Source organism: Astyanax mexicanus, chromosome 7, assembly GCF_023375975.1.
Source record: "Astyanax mexicanus isolate ESR-SI-001 chromosome 7, AstMex3_surface, whole genome shotgun sequence".
NCBI classification, from domain to species: Eukaryota; Metazoa; Chordata; class Actinopteri; order Characiformes; family Acestrorhamphidae; genus Astyanax; species Astyanax mexicanus.
In genome coordinates this window covers 22,896,963-22,905,735 of record NC_064414.1, presented here as the reverse complement: position 1 = coordinate 22,905,735, position 8,773 = coordinate 22,896,963, and positions in this window count along the sequence as shown.

Sequence of the window (8,773 nt, the reverse complement as noted above, 5' to 3'; positions counted from 1 at the left end):
AGTTTTCATGCATCTTGGAATGTTCTCCTCCACCATCTTACACGTCTTACACACTGCTTTTGGATAACTTTATGCCACTCCTGGTGCAAAAATCCAAGCAGTTCAGCTTGGTTTGATGGCTTGTCATCATCCATCTTCCTCTTGATTATATTCCAGAGGTTTTCAATTTGGTAAAATCAAGGAAAAACATGATCATTAAATGGTCTGTTATATTTTTTCCCCCAGAGCTGTATATGGTGTTCAGTGTGGCGCAGTGGATAACACCTCCACCTGCTTGTGAGTTTGTGAGCTACCACATCATGTAGGAGACTGGGGTTCAATTCCCTATCTGAGTGACTATACTGTGATACACCAATACTAGTCCTTGGGCAAGACTCCTAACACTACATTGGCCCACCTCTGTAATTGGAACAAACTTGTACGTTGCTCAGGATAAAAGTGTCAGCTAAATGCCATATATGTAATGTACATATGCTAAAAGTTTACTACCACAGGTTAGTTTTAGTTTGTGCTCAATGGCAAAACACAAACAAGCTAGGTCATGCTCAACTGCGACAGAAGCACTTAACTCTTCCCTCTTCTGCTCACTTGCCACAGACAGTAGGCACAGATCCCTCCATCAGAAGAAGTCTTACTAAATTGCTCAACCAGCAGACAGGTTGAAGAAATAGAAAGAAATTATGTTTCTTTAACTGATCTAGTGGGCGGGGCCCTGGTGGAGGTGACGGGTAGTGCCAGGTTGGTTCTATGCAGTGTTTCTTATTAAGTCAGCCATCCAAACGATTCATAGAAGCATATGATTCCTGACACCAAAATCCTTTATGTGATTAACAGAAAACAGACCTGAGTGGAAATACAAAAGCACACAAAAAGTGATTTTTTTGCATAATATGTCCCATTTAAGTTGCATATATTGCTGCAAATTCACTCACAGCTTGTCTAGTTCCTGTAGAGACTTATTTTCAATAAAATATGACTTTCAGGTCCAGATAATCACCCCTTTACATTGAAATATTGAGCTCAGAACTGTGTTTTCTGGAATAATCTGGTGAAGCATCTAAAACATTTGCGAAAAATTGTAAAGTTCACTTCACTAACACTCCACTTAAAACACTTCCATCCTTAAAAGAATGCTCCATAATCCAGTAAAAAGTCTTCTCTGGACAGCTCTTTTAAAATGCCCTTGATATAAGAAAAAACAGTGAATAAGCAGGTGTTCCAATACTTTACATAACAGCATTAGAACACACAGATATTTAACTATATATAAAACGCAATATTTAACTATATGGGCTGCAGGGTTAAATGACACAATGCGTAGAACTCAGGTTATCAAACTCAATTCAATTTAGCAGATAAAAAGGGAACCAAAGTACCATTACATGCTTTAAAACACTCCTTTCACTTCTATCACTTCATGCTTTTCTCCAATATAAGCCTTCTTTTACATTACACCATGGACTTCATCATGTTTGTAGGAAGAAAGAAATAGTAGAAGTTCATGAAAGCCTTTTTACTGCGTATTGAGGGAGTTTGGGTGATGACTTGTTTGAATAAGATGGATATTCCTGCCAGCCTCGATTCCCGGATGATGGATGGAGACACACAAAAGGAGGAAATAGCGCTCATAAACCCAGCCTGTGTGCTGGCCTGACGCTTCGTTTTTTCTGTTTTTTTCTTCAGGACTGGAGGAGCTCTGCCCAATATGCATTAACCCATTTCTAACAGGCAGCAGGGACGAGAGTCGCTTCGTTTGCAGAGAAGGTGAATAAACTTAGTTTAAAATCTGAAAGTCTGCAGTTAGAAAGTTAACAAGTGCTGAGAAGAAAGAAATCATCGGTTGTAAAACAGTTAGGCAGGTAAAAACCATGCACTGTTTTTTTTTGGCAAATGTTCATGTATACCATTTTTAAATAAAAAATGATGCAAAATTGTGTTTTGCTATGCAGTGGTATATAAGGTTGTCTTGGTATTTCTCTGTCAGGTAGTTCTCTTTCAGGCAAGAGACAAAATAAATGTAATGAAATGTTTTGTGCCTGGCAAACAGGCTAGACAATTTTTTATTTTATTATAATAAAAAAAAGTTTCAAAGCATTTGGGGCCGTCAAGCCCTTTTCTTCTAAGCTAAAGTTCAGCTTAAACTTTAGGCTAATGCAATATCATGTCATTAAATATGATAAACAGTGAATCTGGAGCAGATCTGTGTTTTCCTTATCCTGCTAATATGACATATTACATTGTGTATTATATCATCAGCCTGTTCAATAACATAAACCTTACCCGTACAATTTGTTGCTAGCCTACCTGCTGCTAAATAACACTAGTTGAACATTTTGTTTAACATAAATGATCACTTACTGCTGTCTTCTGTTCTCTTTCTTTTTTGGCTTTCTAATGGATAACTCGCTTCATTATTGCTGAAGATTCAGATTTTGCCAGCTGCAGAATCTTCTTGAGGGGGATTCCGATAAAAGTGTTTTTGTACTTTCCTGCATTGACATCACAGAATTTAATGGAGGCTCACACAGTTTGTTGTTGCATTACATTCATAACCAGTCATTGTTTGTGTGCCTCAGGCCAGGCAATAGATTAGTTTGCTTGCCTTGTTGCAACGACCCTGAACACGAGGCACAAAAGCTTTAGTTAAGAAAGTATATGATTTTTAATTTTTTTTTATTTTTACAAATAATCAATGATTAATTAAGGAAGGAAACCTGCAGTACTAATGTGTTACAGTAGCAGCATTATTGTATATGTGTGTGAGACAAAGAGAAACGAGAAGAGGACAGAGGGGTAAAAGAGTTATTTATGGTATTTAATTCGTAGTTTAGCCTAAATAGAAAGTAATCTAACTGCTGAACTGAACAGTAGTAGAGTTGTGTTTACATTGCTAAATAAAACCAGACTCCTGGAAATATGATTCATTTGTGTAAAAAAATAGTTTCCAGATTAGGAATGTGTATAAATATTGAAAGTTACAGCATCTTACAGCAGTTTACAGCATATATATGTTTTTAAATGGCATTTTTGTCATTTTGTCGAGATCATTGCTCACTGAAACATTTTGTATTGTACCAACAGTGGTCCTTCTATGGCATCCCTCCAAAAAAGCTCTTTTGGCACCTTGATTTTTAAGGTCATATCCTCACTGTTGAAACCAATTCTCTCATCTTAAAGATTAAAGGCAAAAACATTTCAAGGTTTTGCTCCGACAGTGACAGTAGGAGTCTTCTCCGTCCATTAAGAGACTTGGAGAACAGCATCTAAGAACAATAGAGAGCCTCCTTTCAATAATTCATGAACTGTCCGTCTCACTTTCACCCTTTTAATGGGCAATGGAACATCTGCTCAGCTTCTGCTGCACTGTTTGATGCCTCCAGAGGTACAGCATCTGGCTGGGAGGGGGAGGGGGCGTTCTCCAGGGTGTGAGCATCAGGGGAAAGCGCTGTGTGTTTAGCTTGTTTATCTACAGATGGTGAGGATCAGGCTCATAAAAAGGGAAAACAGCAGCTTTGTTTTGGATTCACAATGCTTTGCACATCTGTCAATCAGGCACGTCCCATTAGTACGAGTGGAGCGCTTGTGGAGAAAGTCTAACCGCTGTAGGGCCTACAACCCGCCGGTGGTGATGCTGACGCTGCTGCTGCTGTCGGATTCGCTGTTCTTATAAAGGGGTGTGAAACGAGTGCTTGTGAATCTTCAGCATTGTTTGTTGTGTTACGACGCTCATCCTACAAAATTGTAACAGCTGTCGCTTATTTATGTTTTGCAGTCACATGAAAAAATGATTCATTCTTTCTTCATTTATTCTCTGTCAGTGAAGCACGGCTTTCTGAAGGATAAATGAAGACATTTGTGCAGGCCCGGTCTGTGCCATCAACACGACTACTTTTCAAACTGCTCGTTAAATTGCTCATTAAAACGCAGGCATAATTCATCGCCGAAAAGGAACGCAGCATCGTCGTTCTCTGAGGAGAAAATTAGCCCATCAGGAGGCCATCTCACTGTTGTTCATCAGTGAGTCAGACGAATGGGACAGCAGGCTACTGTCCACTCGTTGGCCTCGTCTCAATCATCCCCGGAGCCGCAGAACAACAGTAGCTTGCGTTCCTGTTCTGATCCGTCCACAATCTCTGATCTTAAACCCCTCGTCCTGCCCCGTCCTGTCCCAGAGACATGGCTGGAGTTGTGGCGCCCCACCCCGCTCGTTCCCCCGGCTCCTCTGCGGCCTGCGGCGGGATGTTTTCGTGGGCTAGGTGGAGCACAGATGCGGCGGCAGCTCTCACATTGCGGGAGGAAGAGATGGCTGACTACCTTTTGGCTTGGAGGCACCATTAACCAATTTGCCTTCCAGATGTCCATCAGTGAGCAGCGGCCAGCTTCGTGCCAATCAGAGCCGTCCAGACTCTATACATCTGGCCAAGCCTTCTCCCACACACAATCTGCTATTTTTGTTTTGTTTTCTTCTGTTCCCGAAGACATTATCGAGCCGCAAATCTCAGGCCAGAGCAGCATTGCATTTGGCCTAATGTGGGAGATGAAACTGGCCTTTATGCAAAGCAGAAATATTCAGATTTGTGATTTGTCCTTGGGATCAAACTTTGTAGCCCCATTTTGGATGGGGCCTTTTTATTTTTTTACATAATGTGAAAACACCAGCTGCCTTTTATATTTGTGAACATTTTAGAATGACCATGACCAATAGAAATGCTTCAAAATGACTTAAACTGACGATAAAATGCTTTGCTTTTGCAGCATCAGTTTGATATGTGCTCAGTTAAATATTCAGGACATGTGTTTATACATTATATTGTGCACAAAGTGCATTATAGTGCAAAATACATTAATGCATACAATTTGTAATAGGTCATACAAAAATTCGACTTCCCTACTTTTTGATTACAGTGTAGAGACAAAGTAATATGGCACAGTATAGAACTAAGTGCCTTGACTCAAAAAGAAATGAGTGGTGCCACATGAATTGTCTAAAAGAGGGTCTTCTCCCTTATAAAAAGAGGACCAGAGTCTGGATTGTCTCCTGATAAGAGTTTAGTCAAATGCATTTACAATTTATAGCCATATGTGTCTCTGATTAGTCAGACTAAAATCTGATTACTATGTGGGCTGGAATATGCAGATTCCTTCAATTTGTGGCAATTAGTGCTGGTGTAAAAGTTGTTGAATGTGTCGTGGAGAGGCTGATGCATTTACACTGCTATACTGTAAATGGATAAGTGCTGAAGTGGTGAAGTAACTGGATTTCTATCTGTTTTTTGTGTCTTGGTTGCATTTACACTCCAGATACAATCCTGATAATCAAGATTTATGTGACCAGACGTAAATGGTGTCACATAGGCATTGTCATGGGAGGAGAAGAACTGGGGAAGAAACCTTTTTTGAGGGTACACATGGATGGATATGATACACAATTAAGAAATGAAATGGTGCTTGACTTTAACTTTAACTTTAACTAGTAAATATAGTCCTTAAAATGTTTCTTTACACTGACACCTCTTCATTTTTTTTTAAGTTAGTTAGTTTTTTTGTAAACCTCTACTGAGTACTTTATCAGGGAATCAGAAGTTGCTCCTCTGTAGCATTAAGTTCCTCTACAGCACAGTTTTGGGACACTTGTTTCAATATATACTTAAAGATTCATACTATAAAATTTAAAATGTAAACCTTATGAAAGATTTAACTTTGTTAATTTTCTAATGGAAGTTTAAGGAGCAGTTTCCCAGACGGGGACTGAGCCTAATCTTGGACTACATCACATTTTTCATTTTAATTTGAAATATAATCTAAGACTAGGCTTAATCGCTGTCTGGGAAAACAGACACTAATTGTCTAATAATCCAGTTATATTGTCTAATACTCCAGTTATACAGAACTGGAGATGACTAAATTGGAAAGAAAATTGAGAAAAACAGAGCGCAAAAAAAGCTTGAAACTTCATGAGGGACGGAAAGAGGAACGAAACCCTGCACGTGTCATTTTTCTATTCTTTCCCACAGTCCTCCTGATTGATGACGCCTGTGCTGACGGCGTATGTATGTACCCACAAGCGCAACCTCTGCCAGTGCGAACATTTGAGGCACCAATTCCCAAGAATGCCTAACCTGTGCCAGCTGTTGGAGACAAGCTACCTGTGCCAACGGCGGCAGGCGCTGCCCACTGCATCATCTGTTCCAGCATTTCCATCTGTGGCATTTGTACCAGTCCTCCTCTCTCTGCATCTGGACGCTCCAAAGAAAGCTTTCCAATAGTGCCGGCCCCGGTGCCGGCTGCCAACTGGGCCAGATGTTCGAGCTGTAAGCCCCGGGCTAAATCAATGTAGCTCTCCACTCATTATTCCGGCCCTGATGAATTGCAAGTGCCCGTTTTTTTTCTCTCCTCCAGCTCCCTCCTCGACAAACCATCCATCAGTGAGAGAGACTTGAGGAACTGCGGTGCTGGGGATGTCTAAGGAGGGCTTTGCAGATGTGTCTTTTAAGGCGGTTGGCAGATGATGGGGGAGCCTCTTGAAAGCTGTGCTTCTCGCTACACGTATCGCTCTGAATTCCGACAAAGGACAAGAGGGAAAGCCTATTTCAAGCTTACGAACAGCCATTGCTCTTTAGACACTCAATGTAAGTAGACTATCCTGTTAGATCCTGTTTTGTTGTGAGGAAAAACATACTTCCTGTACATTCAGTACCAGCGTATTATCAAGCACACTGGTCACCGCATAGCGGATAGCTGGCTATTCCAGATTTCCTGTATTACACCATGTACGTTCAACCAGTTTGACCCCAATTAAGACACTGTATGTCAAACATCCCTGGCATTTGGACAGATTCGTATTCACTGGCCGCTAACCTGAGGCGCAGTGCTGTAGTACATTAGCGCGGAAAAACATGGTCATAATAACAGAGGGCCCCGATTTAAGGTTGTTTTGCTCTGCTTTCCCCCAGGGAAGTATTTACTGTGGCCTGACAACACTGGCCTTGTTGATCCAGATGGTGATGGAATAGGACAGTCTGCATATCCTCTCACAACCTGCTCCCACACAGCAGCGAATATCTACTCTCCAGTCCCACTCATATGCACTGTCCACTAAAACCAACATCCCAGAGCTTAAATAGACACTTTTAAACGGTTCATATCACGGAAAACCAAAGCATCCTTGCTTTTAAAAAAAAATAATAATAATAAAAATTGTGGTATAAGTTAGTAAAAACTTCATCTTAAAAATGAACTGCTCTCTGCATATTCCATATACTTCATAGTAGAGGTAATTGATGGCCCTAAAATAATAATAATAATTTCAGTGTATTTCCGCGATAACAATATTCTTGCCGACATGACAAACATTGAAATAATGTTCTATATAATAGATTAATTTCAAGAATACATTACTGCAACATAATTAATATTACATTTTATTTGGCGCTAATATTTTTGCATTTCACCAGATTGTATCAGTAAGTAAAGTCATTGATTCAGTATTTCATGATACTAGTAATGCACTCCATATATCCAGGACTGAAGTTAAAAGAATGTTACTGGACAGATAAGATCTGTCTCTTGTTAAGATTTAATGGGAAATTAAATCAGTGTGAATTTTACTTTTGCAACCAATAGCACCCTAAAATTACCCTAAAATAATAACACAATATTTCAGAGTATTTCTATGATAAAACAAATTGTAGATATTTTTTGTACAGTATGATATGTCACAGTAAGCTTTAACACAGCCTGTTTTGATGTAATTAATTGGCACAACACAGGCAGATTTACACAATCCCATATATTGATTTATTTAGCTTAAAACAATTTATTTGCACCCATTCAGATTAAAATACTGTATTTTAGGCTCACCTGCTTTGAAATAAGATGGTGGTGCAGCATATAAAAACAGAGAAGATTTACATATAACTTTCAGTCTGCACAGGTGGCACTGCACATCAACATTAGTAAAGAAACAGTAGTATTAAACTGCTTATTAATTTGTGTCCATCTTTTATCTTTTGAACATGCTATATCATAGTATTTAGATAGGAAAGTAAAAATCTAAGACACTGCTAACTTGGGGCAATGCTGAAAATGCTAACCTAGGACAAAGAAGAAAAAACTGTTTTGTTCTTTACACATTGTTACAGCCTATAGAAATCAACTGCAAAACAAAGACAATCAAAACGAAGCAGTCAGATAAAGTGCTACCATTATAATCATCGTTTCTTTCTGTTTGTTTTGTAATCTCTCTATGACTGCTGCATTTTTTCATAGCATTTAAATCTGAAAATACAAATCTAAGACAATGTTAACAATGCTAACCTAGGACTATGCTAAAATGCTAACCTAGGACTATACTAAAATTCCAACCTGGAACAATGCTAAAATGCTAACCTGTGACAATGCTAAAAATTCTAACCTGGGCCATTTAAAGAAGAAAAAACATTTTCTTCCTGTTTGTGTTCTTAACACAGTGCTGCAGCCCAGAAAAAAGCTACTAAACACAGACAAACAGCAAATCAGTAAGATAAGGTGGCACAGATTTTGCTAGCATTTTCAGCATAATTTACCTATCTGTTTAAGTTATTTTAGTCATCTGTCACTGCCACTTCTCCACGTGTCTTGCCTGTGTACTCATACTGTTCATGTTAGCATTGTGGCTCTAGCCCTGCTAAGCTCGAATCGTAGCATTGTGGCTAACCAACTCCAACCTGCTGAGCTCAGTCTGCTGTTAGCAGTGTGACTGATGCCTACCTTACACCAAACGATTTTCCAGTGA